The 22,537-nt window shown below is 35.2% G+C and overlaps 1 long non-coding RNA gene and 1 other non-coding gene across 2 annotated transcripts in view; one reads left to right on the top strand and one right to left on the bottom strand.

Moving 5' to 3' along the window:
• Nucleotides 1-22,537, bottom strand: part of LOC128920382 (uncharacterized) — a 41,180-nt gene that overhangs the window by 4,903 nt on the left and 13,740 nt on the right. The gene's annotated exons all lie outside the window — the stretch shown is intronic.
• Trnap-agg (transfer RNA proline (anticodon AGG)) lies at nucleotides 718-789 on the top strand. Its single transcript has one exon. It is a non-coding gene; the product is annotated as a tRNA-Pro (tRNA).

Below are 22,537 nucleotides of genomic sequence, written 5' to 3'. Positions count from 1 at the left end.
AGATTTTCCGAACACTCTTGTATTAAAAAGAGAGCTTTCCTTGTCTACGAATACCAGGTCGGTAACCATGATATGATGTAGTATTGACGGAACTGACGGCCTCTATGGTTTCAGTAATCTAATGGTTAAAGGTGAGTAGGTGATAAGCCTTCTGCATGAGCCTTGTGCCTTGGCTGTCGGTTTTGCCTCTAGGCAGCCAGAGGTGTAGGAGAGTCTTTCTTTCTACAGCCCTTACTAGGTCGCTGGAGCTCGTTCGTAGTGAGCAGGGAGTACCGCATGAAGACGAGGTTGACGTTTAGTAGGGATAGGCTAAATTTACACTGAAAGGTGTATTTTTGACAGTCAAAATTGCTTCTTTTTTTTCAAAATACTCTATCTATACTACGATAGAACTATATCTTGAACTAATAGTTCGATAGTTTATATACATATATGGGTTTAATACGAACGAGTGTCTATGAGAAGGCATAGAAACAACACGATATTTGTTGAATATCTATAAAATTTATACTATGTTCGCATTGGTTACTTTTGTATTTCATTCATACAAAAAACTAGTATTGGTTATACCAATAGTTTTCTGCATACATTATTGTATTCCGTTTTAACCAACATTCATTTGTTGCAAGCCAACTTTACATTCGAAACAAGTTTTTGGACAACAAGCTGTGCATACAATCACGTCAAGCACATGGAGCAGTTATCAATAATGCAACTGGCTCGTTGGTCTAGGGGTATGATTTCCGCTTAGGGTGCGGGAGGTCCCGGGTTCAAATCCCGGACGAGCCCAAGTATTGTATATATTTTTATTTTAATATTTTAATAATGTACATATATATAAATATTAATAATTTGATAGGATTTTTGGATATTTTGGGAGGCTAATATCGCCAACAAGAAAGGTCCAATCATTCGTTTTTAGTCTCAAAATGACGTTACCTTTGCTATTTTTGTTAAATTATTCTTAATACGAGAAACACAGTTGATAAGTTTTAAGCCAAACTTTCTCTGGCAAGTTAAATTGTGCATCGATATCGCCGATCAATTAAAAGAATTACGCTTTGATCTAGTCCCCACCCATTGTATAAAACAGATTTGATCACTAGGGGCTAATTTCTCTCTACCGTACTCAAAAACTGTGTGGATGGAAAAAAATTTAAATGAAATAAGGAAATTAAGATGAAAACAAACGGTTTAAGTAATGAGACTTCACCATGGAACTGGTATTGAATTTTGCTGGACCATTACAACAAAGTCGAAGAATAAACACCTACATATGAGTCTATGTGCATTGAGCATATGGAAGTCTCTCGTGATCTTTTTGAATAGTGATGTGCCCAAAATGCATTCATATTCATTATATTCTGAATCCCATCTAAACATAAACACAAATTGTCAAAATAATTCCAACATGATACTCTTTTACCGTCTTTTAATAGAGATTTCCTCATATTGTTTATACCATGTATCTTTGCACTACACCACTCATATATCTTCCTGATGATTAAGTCATAAATTCGCGTGCTCTTAATTTCCGCGGAAATTAATCTTATTTACACTTCACACTATCACTATTCAACTGAAAATATTATCATTTCAAAAGCTTGCCACTTAAAGCAACAAATTATAAATTTCAGAAATCACTGTTATTTGTTAACTTTTACTACAGCTGCTTTTGATAGTAAATCTAGGGCTATAAACCAGGGTAATAAAGACATTTTAAATTATTGCAGTCAGAGTATTTGATGAGCTGTAGCGAATTTATTTGTATAGAGATAAACCACTGTCAACTCGGCGTATAAATTAAGTCAAGCCGTAAATCCACTAAGGCTACAAGTGCTTTGTTTGCGAAATGCACGCTTTATACTCAAATGTTATTATGTGTATGTGGTAATAGTTGACAGTGATAAGATAGCTTTATAAATATATATATTATATATACCAGTATAAATATAGTGTGGTAATTGGAAGCATATGAGCTTATAACACACTACGCAACACCATTTTCATATAATATTTTTAAAAGTTTCAAAGTTTTTTGAAGAGCTTACAATTTGAAAGCTCTATCAGAGTCTTACCCTGTTTGCGATGCTGTAAAAACTTATTTGACCACTTTTTTACAACTTTGTTCGCACTGTCAACAGTGAACGCAATCTGACGTTTGTTTGTTTCGTCTTCGTTTATCAACCGATAAACCTTTTCGCACAGAAATTAATTGATCAATTAAGTATTAAATTAATTTGGCTGGGCAAAAAGGCTATAAGCCTGTAGATCTTTTTAAACAAGGTTACTACACTGCTTACATTGTCTTAACGGGATTTAGATTATTCAAATCACAAAATTTGTTCCGATCTTATAGCCTTTTCACACAGCCAAAATAATTTAATTTATTAAGATTATAATTGCCTTTCGCACGGCCGGCTACTCGATTAACGGTCAGCTGTTATATATACATTTTTGCTTTTGCTGTTCATAAGAAATTGCTAAGTTCAATCACCTCTTTGCGATTTTATCAATAACCACAACCAAATTACAGTATGGACCACAGCCCGCAGAGTTTGATGGTAAATCCTTCTAAATCAATCCATTTATCGAGCAATCGCCAATTAACTAATCAATAAACTCCTGTGCGAAAATTGACAATTGAGTTATATTAATGGAAGGAAAAAACTCTTCGCTAATATGCAACATTTCGATACCATTTTCGTAGTACAAATTCTATTATCATTGCGAATTTCCAACTTTTCGAGACCATTTTTGCATTACGACTTCCCTTTTGCTTCAAAATAGGTTCCAGTCTCGGCGATTGCCCCTTCCTTTGCGATAAATTTCCCGTGAAGTCTGAAAACAGCAAAATGTAACCGACGAAATCTAATTCAATGGGCATCCCAAAATGTAGACGCCCATGTTATCAGTGAGATCATTTTTTCACTATGCATACGGTTTGGCACACAATGCACTCAGATATATATCTTGGACAACGGAGTTATATGTGAATTATCATCCTTCTCAAAAAATTTGTTTTGTTCCCAACGTTCATTATGTTTGGTTCTAATCGGGTTATATGGAACTAAGCCAACCACTTATGGTCTGGCAGGCACCAAATATGGATAACACCTGTCGAGCTTTTTGATTTCATCATTTTTTTTTATTTAAGGAACGAAATTTAATGATGTCTTTTCAAAGTATCAACCCGTTCTTTACTCAATATGCGTTGTCAATGATATTTCAATACATGTTTTTGAAGGTCATACAGAAAAAAGATACTGGTTTAAATATAGTCTAATTCTCTCATGAAACTTTCCAACATGATTTAGATATGATATGTGTTTGTAATGTTATAAAGTGACTTTGAGAGAGAGAGGATTTTATATGATAATGATAGATGTCGTGTAATTCATTTTTATACTCTCGCAACAAAGTTGCTAAAGAGAGTAATATAGTTTTGTTCCCATAACGGTTGGTTGTAAGTCATAAAACTAAACGAGTTAGATATTGGGTTATATATATTCAAATCCGGATATCTGTCTGTCCGTTCAAATCGGTTTACAACCTCGTCTACTTCCCATATACCAGAATTTGATGTCGATCTGAATCGTTTACTTTACAATATATAAAGTAAGCACTAATGAAGATATCGAAACATAACTTTGCAAAAATACTGCATTTAAAGAGTGGCATCGCCCTTCTAAAAATCCCCAAAATCGGTCCATAAGTTTCCAAGACCCTATATATCGAATATGAGGACATCAGTGTTTCTAACAAATTTTTTACCGAAATTATAGTTGAGTCTCTCAGAAATTTTGAAGAAATTCAGATTGAATATGTTCCTTCTAATAATATTAGAGACCGACCGATTAATCGGCCTTGGTATCGGCATCGGCCAGTATCGGCCACAAAATTAAGCATCGGTATCGGCATCGGCCATATTTGGCCGATTCTTAGCCGATTCTTTCTTCTTCTTTCGGATTATACTGAAATACATTTTTTTTTCTTTTTTTATTTCTTTAGAGTATAAAATTTTAATTCCTAAGCTAACAATTCATCATGGTGATAATTTAAGTATAGTATAAAGAAATTCAACAATTTTGTATTACTGAAAGGTTTTATTTAGCACTGCTAAAAACATTCGATTTATATCAAATATGTACAGTTTTGTTTAAAGTTGTTGAGATTTTTAAGATAATGTCATAAAGTCACTATTATAGAAGCATTCGTAACTAGGTTAATTTATTTTTAAAAGTTTGCCATAGGCAGTAATAATCACTTGGTGCTGGCCTGGTCTATAATAAGGTGCATGGAAACGAACCTCTCAAACAAGCTTCCGAAGTTTCTATTCAGTCACTATCACTATTTGCCGCCTTTCACAATGTGAAATATAAATGACAAAAGTCATCTCTTTGAAAATAACGGATTCTTTTTACTAGACCTACTATTTTCGAATATTGGCCTTAATGCTCATATTTGTCCTTAAGGGGTAACCCAGTGTAAACCATGAAAATTATTAAATTAAATAAAAAAAAGTTTCCCAACTGCTGACATGATTCCGGCCGAATGAGTAACTGATACACAAAAATTTAAAAAGGTTATTGAAGTTATATATTTTCCTTATACAATGAAATGATTTTTTAGGTAAAAAATGGTCGTTTTTTAAATGCCAAATTGACAATTTTCAACAAGTCAAAAAGATCGCGGGTCATTGTATAGTAAATATATTCAAGAACATTCAGTTTAAATTTGAGGTTGATCGGTCAATATCTCGTTTAGTTATGATGTCAGTCATTTTGTGAAAAATCGTTTCGAGAAAAACGCGTTTTAAGTTTCGACTATAGCGGCTTATACATGTGAGCGATTGCTCTTTAGAACGCTACCATTCAAAAACTATTCAAGATACGACCTTACCGCTATCACAGTATAAACGCTTTGAAAGTATAAACTATCGAATAAGCAAAAAAATAAAAAATCGATTTTTTGAAAATGTCACACCGGTATAACCCCTTAAAGGAAAAAAAGCTACATTGCTGATTGCAGATTCGCTTTGAGAAAACGCGAATAACTTATTTGTTCTATCAACATACATCTTATAATAATAATTTATTTAGATTTGAATATTAATTAAATCAATAAACAACTTCTTATTTACATATTAATTGAGTTGTTTACTGATTTTGTGATGTTATTTGTCTTTGTTTTATTTTGTTACTATACTAATTTACTAAATAATGTTGTTGATAAAAGAATCGGCATCGGCATCGGCCGATTCTTTGCCAACTGGCCGATTAATCGGCATCGGCCAAAATTTTGGTATCGGTCGGACACTAAATAATATGTCTCCGGGCCAAAAATGAGTGAAATCGGGACATAACTTCCCTATCTCCCATATAACTAATATTAGGGTTTCCCCACTTTCAATGGACTTTATACCATATACATGCCGAATATGTGGGTCAAATTGTATGTTATATTAATAAAATTAAATATATAACCCGAACTTAGTCCTTCCTTACTTGATCTTGGTAATATTAATACACTCGAATATCAAGTTTTTTCCCTTTAGCTTCTACGGTCATTAATTTTAACGATGGTCCTTAATCAAATCTCAGTAATGGTTCTCGAAGCTTAAGTTCGAAGTCAAATGCTTTCACGAGTGTAATCTCATATAGATTATGATAATAAAATTGATGATTTCTACTAACAAACCAAAAAAGTGCAAGATTCATTGTTAATGCAATCGTTCTTATACACTTATTGCCACCCGAGATAAGCCACAACCCTGCATTCATGCTTGCTGTGAGAGAGGTCAAACAGAGATCTCACGCATTGCGATAAAGCTAGTGATGACCATAATGACATGTAACAACTGAATAATTTATGAAAAATTACCACATGCCATATTTTTGTACATTAAATCTCAGCGATCAACAAAACCAAGCAGACGGGTAAAATTAAGGCTACAGGGGATAAAAAAACTGCACGCCGCTCATCATCAATGTCAGCAATATTGGACAGATACACGCGTTGATACGGTTTGTACGAGCAAATCAGTAAATGTGCGTGTGTGTGTGTGCATTGAATCGTGCACAGACAGAACTGTTGAAGGCACTGATGTGCAAGATATTTATCTTGGCGGGCAGCAATGGCAAACACCACCAGCGATGCGAATGAGGATGCGGCAATAGCAACTTCGCACTCGACAAGAGCAACGCTGGGCGCAGGACGGCAGGCGCACTTTTAGTAAAGATTTGTTGTGTATTCTTTTTTGGTGAGTTTGGCTTGACTAACCGGACCGGGGGTTGGCTGCTGGCTGACTGAACTGCCTGTCTGTCCGCATTCGTGTTGCGCGCAACAGCGCATAAATTAAATTTAATGTGACATTTTTACAAAATGTTCATTTCTCACATTTCCACGCACCCATATAGCATGCTGTATAATAAGAAAACAACAACAATCAGCAGCCGCAGCAGCCAGAGCAATAAATAAATACAATTCGTATTGTATCCGTTCAATGCGGCGAAAAAAAGTAGAAGTTTACGAAGAAAATATCACACCAAAAAGTCGTAAAAAACCAGAATTCAGAGTGCTGCTGTAAGAGAAATTGCTGCTGTTGCTGATATTTTATTGTTGTTGTTGGTGTTTGTGTGTGTGTGGCAACTGAACGCATAAATTTCCATAAGAAATATATTTTGCCTTAAATTAGCCTCAATTAAATGTTAATGCTTTTTGACAGTTTTGTGAGAAGATAAATATGTATGAGCTGTGTATCTGTTTGTATATGTATATGTTTGTGCATGTACCCCGCCATTACTTGCAGACCCCCAACTACGACACAGCCTACACCTTCAATGTGCTCCTCCTTAGTGTTGCCACTGTAAGTTTTTTTTTGTATTTACCGAAGTTTTGTTTTTGCTTTTTCAGCATCATTGCCTGCGAAGCGTATACGCCCCGCTGACTTCCTGCCAGCGCTAATAGTTGTTTCAAAAGTCAAGCTTCTCCTTTGGCCTCACTGAAGAACCCCTTTTTTGCCAAGTGAGTTTTAAGGTGCCCCGTGTCCCCTGCCGCTCCTCCCGGTTCAGGCAATTGGCGGCGCCTTTTCATTGCCTGTCGGCAAAGCATTCGGTCGGACGCCGTTGTCACACGCATATCAACGGCGCATTATAGGGGTTGACAGTTGACAGCGAAATTTTGTCATTCATGAAAAATGAATTATGATTTCAATATTTCCTTTGCCGCTTTGCCAAGAGATTTCCAAATGACCAAGCGGGGGGAGCGAAGTGGAGCGGTATGAATGCAATCACTTGAGAAGTATCATTATTTTCGTGGTTGTTGCAGTTTTTGTTGTTGTTGTCACATTGGCATTTCTCTTCTCGCCATGTCGGACGCGTCTGTCGGTGTTGCAAGCAATTAGTGCTGATATTTTTGCAGCAGCTGTGGGCATTCATATTTCTGCTTTTCATATCGCATACAAACGTACACATTATTAATGAAGAATACGCTAAAGAAGAAAAAAAAACAGAGATAAACGATTTGCATAAGAGAAATTTTCTGTGTTTGGTTTTGGGCAAATTTGTTTATACCATCGATTAAATAAAAATGGGAACAAATTAATATGACCAATGGAAACGTTTTTAGGAACGGGTTGAACTAATAAGCTTTATGAGTATGATTTTTACTGACATAACTCACAATTTAGTATTAATATAAATTATTTTTTCAGATTAAATCCTGAGAGTATGTCACTCGGTTCTGGAATAACAATTACATGCTTGTGAAAGAAGGGATCCAGAAGTGCTTTTTCAGAAAAGCTTAGCCTAATTCTCTCGCAAAAAGTTTGGCTCCGTAATTTAAGACTCACGCCCATTCACTTTATTCTTCATTGTAAAAAAAAACAATATACAATTAATATTTTTTCCACAAGTACATTCAATAAACCATACTTTCAACAGCAAGCTCACATTTCGGTGATAAAGACTTTTTGCCCAGGTCCCTAAAATCATGAGCACTCATCTATGGCAAATTTTCAGAAAGTATGCTTTAAATTAAACATAATTCTCTGGATCTGTCCCCAGTGATACTTTCCGGTTCTAAGCCCACAAGGAATTGATCGCTGGAAAGAAAGCCTCTTAAATTCATCTCCATACTCTTCCAACGAAAGTGCTTTGTAACAGTCTATATCATTTCATCCAAAATTATTACTATCCAGTTCGGGCTCTCTCTTCAACTATAATACCGGCAGAGGTTCACTAAGCACTTTCTCCTTCACTATCCAGCATTCGCCAAACATTTTGATTGGTATACAATGGCGAACATATCGATTTGGGTGGAATATTAGAAGCTCTGAGAAATTTGCGTTAGGCTTTCAGTGCTTTGACGATACGTATTTTGATCCATTTATAGGACCATTCAAAGGCAGTTGTCCAAGATGCTTTGCGACCTTCGGTATAGGGATACACCTCTCAATCTAACCTAACCTAACAAAAATTTCGATATAACCGTATCAGCATTAATGATCCACCCTAATCGGGGAGTAATAATTTTGTAAAAAACAAAAATCAAGGAAATTTACATGGGTTACCGATCAATGAGATTTTAGTCAATATTTTTTTAGATTTACCTGGAACCCAACGTAGCAAAACAATAACTGAAAAGGTATCGAATTGATTGGACGTCGAGATAGTCCAAATTGTTAGACTAAATACTTTTCGGCTTACGTTTTAAATAGTGAACATGAACAAGAGAATTTTGTGGACTTTTCTTATTAAAAAAAAACGAATAACAGATACAGATTTAAAACCCGTCCTATCTGTAAGAAAAGCTCTTATATTGATTACTGACACTGCATTATTATTAGGATCTCATCACATCAAGGGTATAAGACTTACATTACATTAAGGAAAGATTAAATAACAAGTAAGGAAGGGCTAAGTTCGGGAGTAACCGAACATTTTATACTCTCGCAATTTATTTATTTAACTTAATTAATATTATATAATACACAATTTGACCTACATATTCGTCATATATATTGTATAAAGTCCATTGAAAGTTGGAAACCCTAATATTAGGTTAGAAGCACCGAGGTCCTCATGTTCGATATATGGGGCCTTGAAAACCTAAGGTCCGATTTCGGCGATATTTAGAAATGGGCTGCCACACTATAAATTCAGTATTTGTGCAAAGTTTTGCACCGATATCTTCACTAGTGCTTACTTTATATATTGTTAAGTAAACGATTCAGATCATCTTCTAAGTTCTGGTATATAGGAAGTAGGCGTGGTTGTGAAGCGATTTGGCCAATTTTCACAACAAATTATTGGGAGGTAAGGAAACTATTACAAACCAAGTTTCATTGAAATGGGTCGAGTAGTTCCTGAGATATGGTTTTTGACCAATAAGTGGGCGACGCCACGCCCATTTTCTATTTAGTAAAAAAATCTGAGTGCAGCTTCCATCTGCCATTTCTTATGTGAAATTTAGTGTTTCTGACGTTTTTCGTTAGTGAGTTAACCCACTTTTAGTAATTTCCAACCTAACCTTTGTATGGGAGGTGGGCGTGGTTATTATCCGATTTCTTTCATTTTTGAACTGTATTAAGAAGTGGCTAAAAAAAAACGACTGCAGAAAGTTTGGTTTATATAGCTTCATTGGTTTGCGAGATATATATAAATAACCGATTTGGGGCGGGGCCACGCCCACTTCCCCAAAAAAATTACATCCAAATATGCCCCTTCCTGGTGCGAGCCTTTATTCCAAATTTTACTATCATAACTTTATTTATGGCTTAGTTATGACACTTTATGTGTTTTTGGTTTTCGCCATTTTGTGGGCGTGGCAGTGGACCAATTTTACCCATTTTCGAAAGCAACCCTCTCACGGTCCCAAGGAACATGTGTTCCAAGTTTCATTAAGATATCTCATTTTTTACTCAAGTTACAGCTTGCACGGACGAACGGACGGACAGACGGACAGACGGACGGACAGACATCCGGATTTCAACTCCACTCGTCATCCTGATCATTTATATATATATAACCCCATATCTAACTCTTTTATTTCTTGGTGACACAAACAACCGTTATGTGAACAAAACTATGATACTCTGTGCAACAGGTTGCAAGAGTATAAAAATCATTCACAACTTCGTACATACACACAGAGGCAGCCAGCCCATACGCAGCGAGTGAATTCAAAATGAGACTTCGCTGACATAAAATTATTGCACGCATTGCTGACATTTTGACGCGAGATATGTAAATTACTTAATGAGTGCCTGCATTCTTGCCTTTAATCATTGCACTGAGACGACAGCCATTCAATCTGTAAATAAATAAATGTAATCCGCCAGCAATCTCGCATATACCCAAACTGACACAAGTATGTACACAAATAAATAAGCTTTCATGCAAGCAAATGCATATACAAGCACACACATACACATATTTACTTATTTAATTTCATTCAGCTGCTTACTTTTCCCATTTCATTATACATACATAAATATGTATCTGCTCCCAGCGGTTGTGTGCATCCAGTGGAAAGATAAATTAAAAAATTTCGTTCACTGTGAAGTTTTGAAGAAAGCACAGACAAATTATTACAGCTACATTTGTCTCATAACTTTTCATTAAATTTTTTTACAGCTATCTTGTGGTATTAATAAATGAAAGAAGAAAGGCGCTGAGTGGGCAATCAATCAGCAGATAAATGCGATAAGCATGTTATTATTTCGACAAACGGATTTACGATTAAATTTATTTGGGTTGTTTGTAGTATGTGAAAGACTTAAGGAAAGGATTTATGAAGATAGTCGAGATAACGAAATAATAATAATAACTCAGTTGTAATGAGAGCATGCAACAAATTAGTGTATAACTTGCAGTAGTTTAGTGAAAAAAGTCAGGTTATGTCAAGAGAAAGCAAAATTATAATTTGAATCTTGTTGTGGTTTAAGCACAACATTGACAAAATATTTTATTACGATGTTTTATAGTAGACAAATCTACATGGGTCCTACCGAATGTCCGTAAAAAGATCATATAGAGATCTAAAAAAAATCGTACACTCTATATTCAAAATATCAAAATAGCCAGGATGGCGAAACGAATCGAATTCCGGATATTTACCTATCTTTTCGTCGGTCAGTCGGTCCGGTTCTTTCTTCATGCAAGCAAAAATTGAGATATCTTGATAAAATTTGATAGACCTTCCATTCTGAGAAGTTGAGGAGTCAGTTTAAAATATTTTTTGCCAATTATCCCATTATACAGTTTGGAAGTGATTAAATTCGGATATGAACCGTAAAAAATTGATAATGGGTGCGAGATCTCATGTCTCAGTAATTATTAGATTAACTGAACCAAGTTAGATACATTACCATTATCACTAACCACGCTTACGTTCCATATAACAGAATTACTTTATAGTTACAATATAAATGAGTGAATATATAACTCTTTTCCGGTAGAATGGCTAAGAGGAAGAAATTGGATAGATATAGATATAGATATAGATATAGATATAGATATAGATATAGATATAGATATAGATATAGATATAGATATAGATATAGATATAGATATAGATATAGATATAGATATAGATATAGATATAGATATAGATATAGATATAGATATAGATATAGATATAGATATAGATAAATTACATTATATATTAAATAAATTCGGATGCCAATAACGTATTTAACAACGTTATTAAATATATACGTATGTAAATGCCCCATTAAAATTTATGCAGTGGCAATAAATTAATTTATAAAAGCATAACATTAATAAATTTATTAAGCATAAGTGTGCTTTTACTCTCAGCAGCCATCTTGGCCACTAATGATTTCCTGCTCAAATGTTTACTAACTTAATGTTAATGCACAAACACTTTGACAGTCGCCTATTCAAGTCTAATTGATTTTGAAGTTGTAAAATTTATGGCCTATTGCAAAATACATACATACAAACACTTGGAGATGTCGTTATACCGCACGAGCGTACAGCCACTCGGCCACACAAAACCCTATTTACATATAAATTGCTTGGTGCTTTTATGATGGCGGCATGTATCGTATAAATTTTGTGGCCATTGGGCTGCACACCAGCAGACAACGTTGTATACAATTTTATTGCGGTCATAATGTGTTAAATAAGCCCATCACTAGTGGCTTAAGTGGTGGCATTGGATAAGGTATGAGATACTCATATAGACATACAAACTACTTACGCACTCAACATAAGTATGGGGTTCTTTATAATGATAAATTTATGCATGTGTGTGTGTGTAAACTTATGTGTATATATTTGAATGTAAGTGTGCAAATGTAGCGAGAAGTGTGTGCTATTTAAGTTGTTGAAATATAGATTGTTTTAGTCAAATGAGCATTACTATATTTACGATATTCGCAGAGCTATTGAGATGCACCAGACAGCACAAAACTCATGACTGACCCACGGTAAGTTGGCAGTGGGACGAGTATGAGCAATAAATGGATGTATAAATTAAGAAGGTCATTGGTTGTATATTTGCACTTGAAAGTCCATTAGAATTATCATAATTATTGGCTTGCTTGTAGATTTAGATCTAACACGAAGTTATAAGTTATAAGGAGGTAGTATGCATATGAAATATCACCAAGGAAGGAAAATAATATGTGAATGCGCTACAAGAATGGATTATGGATTCTAATTAAAATGTGTAATGGAATTTGCAAAATATCATATTCTTAAGTCTTAAACAACTGATTAATATAAACATGTCGAAACAAACCAGAATCGTTCTCTCATATCATCTCTCATTATATCGACCTCATAATTTGGTATAGAATGCAATTATGTATATTATTGGTTTAACGAATGAATTCGAGAACCAGAACCCTTCTGGGGTATTAGTTTATTAGGTTACAAAAGCTCCCCTATTCTCCGCATTCTGACCCTGTCAATATTAATACTTAGCTTACCTTCCAATACATAGGGATAAGATAAACATTGCATGATGTTTCTGATTGGAGGTGGCAACATGACCTGATATATATATTAAGTGTTAATCTACACGATGAATATTCAATTCTAGAGAAATTGAGTTCATAAGAGAATTATTGACCTCCATAAGTTTATAATTGAGTTTTAGTTTGAATATCGTTACCAACGCGATGTTACAAACTTTATAACAATGTGGATTTCAGAATCCTCTTAAATTGGTATAAAAATAATTTTATAATTAACTAACGCTATAAAACATACCTATAAAATAAATCCCTGATTTCAAGCACAGCCACCGCAGATAAATTATTACACCACTCAAAGTTAGGCGGTAAATTAATAGCAACGATTTATGATTTCAACATATTTTTCAACGCCTCTCACCACTGTCACCGCAAATTGCAGCCAAATTCGATGAACATTTAATGCGACATTCTGGTTTCCACTGACAGTTCGAAGCCTAAGTAGTAATTGTCATTTGAGTGACTTTTATGGTCTGTTGAGACATAATCGCTGCCATTTTAAATGAATTTTTATTGCCACACTAAGCGCGATGAGCGTACGAACGAGAAATGCGATGTCAGACAGCAGCCGCTATACAACAAGAACAGCCAGCAATCGGCATCAAGTAGAGCAATAAATGACTTCCAACTGGTGAAGACGTTGGCGTTGTCGCTGTCGCCTGACAACGATGCATGCGGTGGCCGGATGAGGTAGTATATAGTAGGCGCGCTTCGCAGCACCTCACTAGCGCGATATACACATATAACTTATGCACAACAAAAACAAAAAACGGCAACAAACAAGACAATCAACAACATTCTACATTCATAAGTAAGTGAGACAACATCGGCGGCAATCGCAACGGCGCATGCTGCAATCAAATTGTTGCATTTAAAAGCAAATTGATGGCCCCGACCACTGTCACGTCGTATGTCGCGAGCGCAGTCAAATACTATATAATATTGTAATAAGTGTATAACAACAGCAAAAGCAAACGGAGAAAAAAATAGGCGCGTTGCGGCCCAAGAATGGCATCATTCTGTGAGTAGAGTGAAAAATAATCATAAACTAAATGTTTAATCAGAAGTCAGCGGCCGCGCCGTAGCAATGTGAGCAAATCAACAGCGGGGGCAACAATTCAAAAACTTGTGATGCTGCTGCAGTTGCCGTTACGGTGTCTTGTCTAGCAGGCCGCCTTAATGACAGGAAAGGCTAAACGGTACGACTTGTCGTCGTTCATTCGATTATTTGTAGCTGTTGTTTGGTGTGTGTGCAATTTTGTAGTCTATTTTATTGAACACATTAACTATGGCCCGATAATTAAGTCATAAATTATATTGTTACCGGCAACTGACAGTGCAGTGGCAGTTGTTCTTGTCAGCCGCGCCGTTGCGGTTCAAAAGTGCTGTATGTTCCAGATTATAATGTTGCGTTGTTTTTGATGGACGTTTCATCTGCTTGGTGTCGTTTTATATATTTTATACCCAACTGTTTTAATTGCCTGTGGGTATTCCCACTATGTTCATAGATCATGATAACAAATGATCTCAGTCTGACTATTCACATGCCCTTGTCAGAGGTAGATCTAAGACCCGTGGTTATAATTCCCAGGCTCAGGAGAACCTAAAATTTATTTGAGGAGTCTCTTGCAAGTGATTTCTACAAACTTTAAAGTAAATTTGGTTAAAATAACAAAAAAGTATGTTAGTCTTGAAGTTTACCGCAGTCATGTACCTTTACTCTTTGACAATAGAGAATTTCACACAATATGAAACTGAACTCTGAGAAATATATAAGAACAAGAATTGTTGAATTCAGAATGTTGGGGATTACGAGGGCTCTAGAAATATATGTATAGACAAACTTCGATGTTTTCACCATACTTTACTGAGATGTCTCTTTTATTAACCGATATAAACGTATTAAAGTAGGTAGAAGTGCTGCCATATATTTTATGGGCTCAATTAGCGCTATATCAGCCATTTTGATGCACTAATCGTAGACCTTTATGTTACTGCTATCACGTTTTATCTTTTCGTTCAAACTATTTTGTGCTTTCGATGAATCTACTTATGTCCGATATGCTTTTAGTTGGCATCCCTTCAAGGTTTCTGGCCTGATGTATTCCAAGTGTCATGTGTCGGATCTGCGATAGGGCTTTGCATTCTCAGAGAAAGTGCATATTCTCCAAATTGCCAATGCCGCGTTATAGTAGCTGTAAGTCTGAAAATACTTTTCCTGGTCCGATTTAAGACCCGGGTTCTTATCTTATCATATTTTGCCCAAATCTGTTGAGTTATTTTAAATCTAGTTGAATTTTTTCATCAGTTCTCAGTTAATTGTTCAATTTGTGACTTGAGCTCTCTTCTGATCGATCCTAACGTATGGAGAGAGATATATTAGGATCATCGGTGTATATCCCTGTCCATTTTGGACCCGTCAGTGTAGACTGAGATGATATTTTTCTCCCGTATTAAGCCTCTTCTCCAATCTCATCTAAAGGTTCCTCAACTGGAGGTAACTCTTGAAATCTAACTTTAGGTGAATGTAAATCAATCACTTTCTTTCACTTTTCACTTATTAATGGCTTTGAAAAACAAAAGTTGATCGGTGATATTACAAAAAGTGCTCGCCAGAAATATATTCATATATATATGTATACGGATTCTAAGTGCTTAAAAATGTGAGATTCAGTGCTTCATTATCATTCTATCACCCTATCATGACCCTAACTACTAGAATTATATGTACATATGAATTTAAGTAGCGAATACTATTCATGTAATTATAACTCAATCGCGCATTTTTCTTTCGCATCAAAGTGGATCCCGCGTGATCTAAGTTTGCCTTACTTGTTTCAGTTTCCTTACTATTGCTAGCTGCTGCTCACATGTAAGTAATTGATCGTCTGTACGCTTCACCATTTAAAGGCGAATGACTTTTAACTTCCACTTGTCATTAATTCTAAATTATTTTATATATAGATGTACATATGTTTGTATGTAAAATGTTTAGTATGTTTTGTAATGTATTAAAGTGGACGTTATCTCTCATTGTAGCTGTTATAAATCTTTTTTAAGAAATTCTACGTAAATAAATATTTTTGTCAAGATTAATATAATGAGATGCTTCCGTCTCAAGCAATTATAATATCATTTAGTATTGTGGTATAGAATAAATCTTCAAAGGTGATGCGAAATTCTAATAAAATAATAAATATGTTATGTAATTGTGGCCTTGAAGTTTTTAAACCAGAACGCATAAATTATTGCAAATAATGTTGACTTTTGCGGGGTTATATATTACTAATAAAACAACAGATTTGGGTATATGACATTATAGATCAAAACGACACTCAAATGTCGATAAAGCGATATGAACAAGTCAGAAATTGGTTAAGGCGGCTAATATCAATTCGAGCCAAATTAACTGTTTCGCCGTAGCTCTTTGGTTAAGTTAGGTTAGGAGGCTGACCTTGCGTTTGATCCTTTGTGATGCCAAGGCTTTCGCAAATTTCTTAAGTTGGCTAATATTAATTCCAATAAGTTCGCTGATTCGACCTAAGTCTAGTGAAAGCAGTACATTAGAGGCGAAAGTGATTCCTCTTCTTCCAAACAACTTTGGCAACGTGAGCTGCATATTGAACAGTGTCCAATGGCAGTCAATTGATTGAGGTGAGATTAACCTTCTCGAGACAGTGCAATTCCTCTTCCTCTCGCCTCAGGACCACATTTTAAAGAATAAACTAATCTATTTTGCTTCAATGTAGGCCTCAGTCTCGCGAATTTTTCCATTACTGACGATAAATAGCTTTAACTGTGGACAGGAAAAACTCCATAATATTACCAGCTGACTGTTATTTCTGTGCTTTGGATTCGGTTCATCACTTATTCCGCTTGAAAGTCTTTCGTTTGGACACCAATTGAATATAGAACCTTATTTTTGGTGAAGTGTCAGATATGTTGATCAATTTCATCTTAAAGTAATTCAAAATTAATCGACGTCCACAGAAATTATAAGAACTTTCTGATGTTTTTTTATAAAAAATTCAGCTCTGTCTCAACTCAGCAGATGTCCTACATTAACAGTGTTTATTTATTAAAATTACTATAAGTGGTTGAAGCTCACTCTGAACATATCTCAGCTCTATATAAATTTCGCAGACCTCTCATTCACCACACACTTATTTCTTTTCTAATTTCATCGTAATAAATCATCTTTCAGAGCAGTGATTTATTATATTATTAAGGGTTAGCTGCATACAGAAATAGGCAAATGTGGTGCATAAGCAAATTTGAGACGTCTTCTTGATTTAATCCCATTGTGTTGCCTAATATTGTTTGTCACTTTTAAGTACATTCAACACTTTTAAATCCGAATTCCTTTTCAACTACAAACACAAATACATAAATAATTTCAGTGTTGGCATTAAAATCTTACCAAGCACTTCGCATGACATACAAATAAACTTGGCTGTAGCACAGCTGATGTCACAATGACTGAGCTGTCAGATTTTTAAATGAAATGAAAGGATAAAATTACACTGACAACCAAGAAATAAATAAGCAAATAAAATTTCGAAAGGATAAATGCCAATGATTGCAAGCACAATCTTACTTAAAACAACAACAACAAACAAATACATTGAGACACAATTGGGCATAAGCACAAGAGCCGTATTTGTAGTTGTGACAGCGGCAACGAACCGTGATAGACGACAAAAAGTGACAATGACATAAATGGACAGTAGCAGCTGCTACTGTGTCACCAACTCATCAGCGCCCCTTTCCATTGTCCGTAGAATCTAATGTCATTTAGTTGTATGAATGTTTGTGTGTATATTCATAGGTATGTGTGCCGCCATATCTCATTGGATAGTGGATCGCTGAGCTGCGCGCTATTGTCACTAATGTTGACATTGCTGTCACTCAGAGCCACTTCTACACTCTTCTGTTCCTGCCGGTGTGGTAATAGTACAAGCATATCGTCACGTTATTTCTTACTGTCAAGTCTTGTCATCTTGATGAACGGACGCGTATTCAATCATTTTTAGATATGAATGCTCCGTGCACATACAAATCTACATACGCCATACATACTTCTTACACATAAGAATGCCTGCTGGAAAATGCTTGAAAAAGCAATGGAGAACTTGAAGGAAAGAGTAGGATAAATTTAAAAAATTAAATCACGGTTTTTGTTTTACAAAGAAGTTCAAAAAAATCGATTTTTGTTAATCTCTATCAGACATTAAAAATTTTTGGTGTCATTTTTATTAATTACCTTCGCGTAACCACAAGATTCTTTTCACTTTCCAACGGTTCGGAGCATACATACGGATGTTGGAAAAAATGGATTTGACCTCACTATGACAACAACGCTGTCAAGAACTCGACGATGAATTCGGGAATCATTTCTAAGGAGCATTAATCACATCCTCGTAACCACAAGATTCATTTTCCAAAGGTTCGTTACGGAACATATCTGCGGATGCTGAAGATTATGGATTTGATCCCCCTATTTTTAAGCTATAAAATTTGGTTTATAACCTTAAAACATAAATGGAAAGGTTCCTCGAATATAGTCGTCTCTAAATAAGATGAGTTGGAATACCAAAATTTAAGATCGTAATAAATGATTGTATAAGACTAGTTTTCCTGCTGAAAAAATACCAACGAATTTTAGAGAAAACTTCGCCAATTAAAAAAAGGTCTCAGAGATTTAACAGTGCCTACCGCGAAATGGCCTTTGAGGCAAAAAAATCTAATTTATTGTCGAAATACTATTCCGGAACTCGCAAAGTGGCTGTCACGCCCTCAACACACTCTCCTATAAATATTTCATGGTTATGAAAACAACATCGCCGTCTCATCTCTGATTGCTTTGCTTTAAAGTGTTCGTGCTCCTGAAGTCATGCTCATTTACAATTCAATATTTCACGCCATACTTCAACTTGCCACACAACACTTCACCTCACTTTATCTTGGTCTGCAACAACACTTTAACAGACACATGCCCAGCAGTTTCCCTTTTTGCGCATTGTAGCGCATTCATGGCTAAGCCCAACCGGCTACAACACTGCAGCCATGCTCGCTTGGGGCTATAGTGTCACGAATGTCACTTTACACTGTACGCTGACAGACAAGCCGACAGACTGAAAGAAAGTCACTTCGAGTTGGGATGTGAATTTCTACTGCTGTTATATACTGAGCTTGCGCTCACCTCACCTCACCTCTGCCAACACTTTTCTGGAACTGGCTGCTCACTTTCCTTCTGGGCAGAGTGACAGCGGTGAATGGTGGAATGATGTCTTGACTGACAGACGCTTGCATGTTCCACCTATTTATTTGTATGAATAAAGGCACAAATTCTATGGAACATATATAAATGTACGAGTACATCTACATCGTATAAATGCCTCGCTCATTTCTCTACGCATATTGCATTCTCATTTCATTTGTTGAGTATTTGTTTTGTGTGTGTGTGTATTTTTTGCATATTTCTCCATTCACTGTCATTGTTTTTGTTCTACATACAAACGTGCTTATGCTCGTGTTTGTACGTATGTAGGTCTCGCATTGTGTGCTGCGGATTGAAATAAACTACTATTTGCTTGACACTTGAGATTGATTGTCATTCATCAACATTGTCACTGTCACTCGCTCTTGTCATTGAATGACTGAGGAGGTTGATGATGATGAATGCAGCCTGATGAATAGGGTTGGCGCTGAGACGCCTTTACATAGCAATCATTCAAAATTCCACATAACTGATAATATATACGAGTATCTAGCGCACTATGGCTTTGTGCATAATTTGCTTGATGAACTACTGCTGTCAGTACTAACCTTGAACTATTCATTCCGGGCAACGAGTACAAATGAGTTATGTCAAGTTTGGAGTGGTTTTACAAAACCGCATTACACAATATTTTATTTAATTAATTTGAAGCGAAAAGTTTATAAAGAGCGTTTTTGGATGTAAGGGAGCAGTTTTCCAACTCAGACTGACCGTAGAAGTACGTTGATTTGCCTAAAAGAGGCAAATCTTCATATTTATGTAGATATATTACGATAAATTGCAAAATTGTACCTGAGTTCGAAAGTAACCGAAATTTTACACACTCACAATTTATTTATGTAATTTTATTAAGATAACACACAATTTGACCTATACATTCGGAATAACGCACTCTCATTTTCACCACCAAGCTATATTATATCCAAGAATACACGCTCACTAAATTTTGCATGTTAAAGGATATTTTCGGTATAAAGCCCACCGGAAACTATATATATTTAGGAAAAGTTATGACCTGATGAGTGAAATTTTCTTCTATAAATAGTTCTATAAATAAGAATCCCTTAAAAACGTATATTAGACTTCTATTAGAAAATTAGTAAATAACTTGGAAGTTATTGCAAAAGGATTACTACTGGTGCTATTGTATCAAACAGAGACTATCTTAACATTAGAAGTAAATATGCCTTAATAACTCCTCTCGTAACAGACTAAATTTACCCCTAAGTCGAATCCAATCTGAAGATTGAATTTATCCACCTGAGTGAATTTAGCGGAATCTCCCAAATCCCTATAGAGCAAGTTGTCGACGTACAAATATGTTACAAAGCTTTCGACAAACGATTCTTACAAAAGTACTCTCGCGCAATTTTTCACGAATCATTCCTTGTTATCTGTCAATCACTCGTTATACTCTACGCAGACATGTGTGCGCACATTCCAACAATGAAACAGCCATCGCTGACAGCAAACATCAAAAATGTGAGATATATATCTGAATGTACAAAAACAGAAAGCTATGTAAAAAAGAGTCGCAGCATAGAGGATTTATTACGAGAGTATGGAAGAAAATAAAATACATTTTGCACCAGCCCACACATTAATCTACCATCAAGTATGAAAACACGGATGTCAACGCCCAGTAATTCTGCATAAACTTGAGCGCGTTAGATAGGTGTTCGGGCAAGGCTTGTCAGTTTAAGAATAGGTGGTAAGATTGTATACTAAATGGAGAATGAAGTGAGAGTTTTCCGGCAGGAAATGGGTTGATCAGCGTTAGATTAAAAGTGGCTGAAAAGTGACTTACCAATCTATATTTATGTATATCACAAGCAAAAGATATGAAAATGAGTGGATTGAGAGGAAAATTGTCCAATTTTATTTTTTGGATTCCGATACTCTAACGATATATTTCTATAGTTTCACCATAAAAAGGGGAATAAGCAAAAAATATAGAACCTATATGACGTAAACGAGGTAGAGAAAAAATGTAATTTCAATATACGCATGAAGAAATATTATTTACAACAGTTAAGATTTTTTATTTTTGTAAGACTCTCATAAACCGAAATTTCTTTCAATATGTTGTTGAGGGTATACCAGCAAGCATAGCATCTCTTTTGTAATATGCAAACAGTTTTTGCTCAACTTCATGCCACACAATGCCGCTATACTGCCATCGCTGCCAACTCGCGGTTGCACGGCAAAGGAAGTGCTGTCGGGAGTACACACACGCACATATGCCTCCTTAACTGACAGCGCCTTGACAGGTTTGTGTGCTTCAAGCAAATAATTCATTTTAAGCTAGGCGCAATTCTGCACACCAAACGACAACAAGTATAAGAACAACAACAGAAAGTTGAAGTAAGTATGGTGGCAAACGCCAACAGCAGCATTTCTCTTTCCTGACACAATGTGCGAGAAACGCTGCGCCGGCTGACGCACTGACGCGTTGATATGTGAGATGTGACAAGTGACAGTCGAGTTGTTTGATGATGATGATGATGATGGGGGAATTGTTTAGCATGCACATCGGTGCCGTAATAGAACGACAGCAGCAGTAGCAGTAGCAGCAAAAGCTACAACGACAATTTGCAAAAATATGTTGCACAATCATACGTTGATGCATTTGCGTAAAATTTGTGATATTTAGCTAGTTGTATGTAAACACTCGTTCTAGTATGTCACGTCTATATTTGATTCTTTCTTTACTTATTTCAGAGCAAAAACATTTTTTGCGATGTCTGTGGTTTTAAATTTTTATTTAACCTAGTGCATCATGCTGTTTATCTATATCTATATCTATATCTATATCTATATCTATATCTATATCTATATCTATATCTATATCTATATCTATATCTATATCTATATCTATATCTATATCTATATCTATATCTATATCTATATCTATATCTATATCTATATCTATATCTATATCTATATCTATATCTATATCTATATCTATATCTATATCTATATCTATATCTATATCTATATCTATATCTATATCTATATCTATATCTATATCTATATCTATATCTATATCTATATCTATATCTATATCTATATCTATATCTATATCTATATCTATATCTATATCTATATCTATATCTATATCTATATCTATATCTATATCTATATCTATATCTATATCTATATCTATATCTATATCTATATCTATATCTATATCTATATCTATATCTATATCTATATCTATATCTATATCTATATCTATATCTATATCTATA

The sequence above is a fragment of the Zeugodacus cucurbitae genome, chromosome 3 (genome assembly GCF_028554725.1).
Source record: "Zeugodacus cucurbitae isolate PBARC_wt_2022May chromosome 3, idZeuCucr1.2, whole genome shotgun sequence".
NCBI classification, from domain to species: domain Eukaryota; kingdom Metazoa; phylum Arthropoda; class Insecta; order Diptera; family Tephritidae; genus Zeugodacus; species Zeugodacus cucurbitae.
The sequence above is the reverse complement of the archived record's forward strand: the minus strand, read 5'-3'. Positions and strand labels throughout refer to the sequence as shown.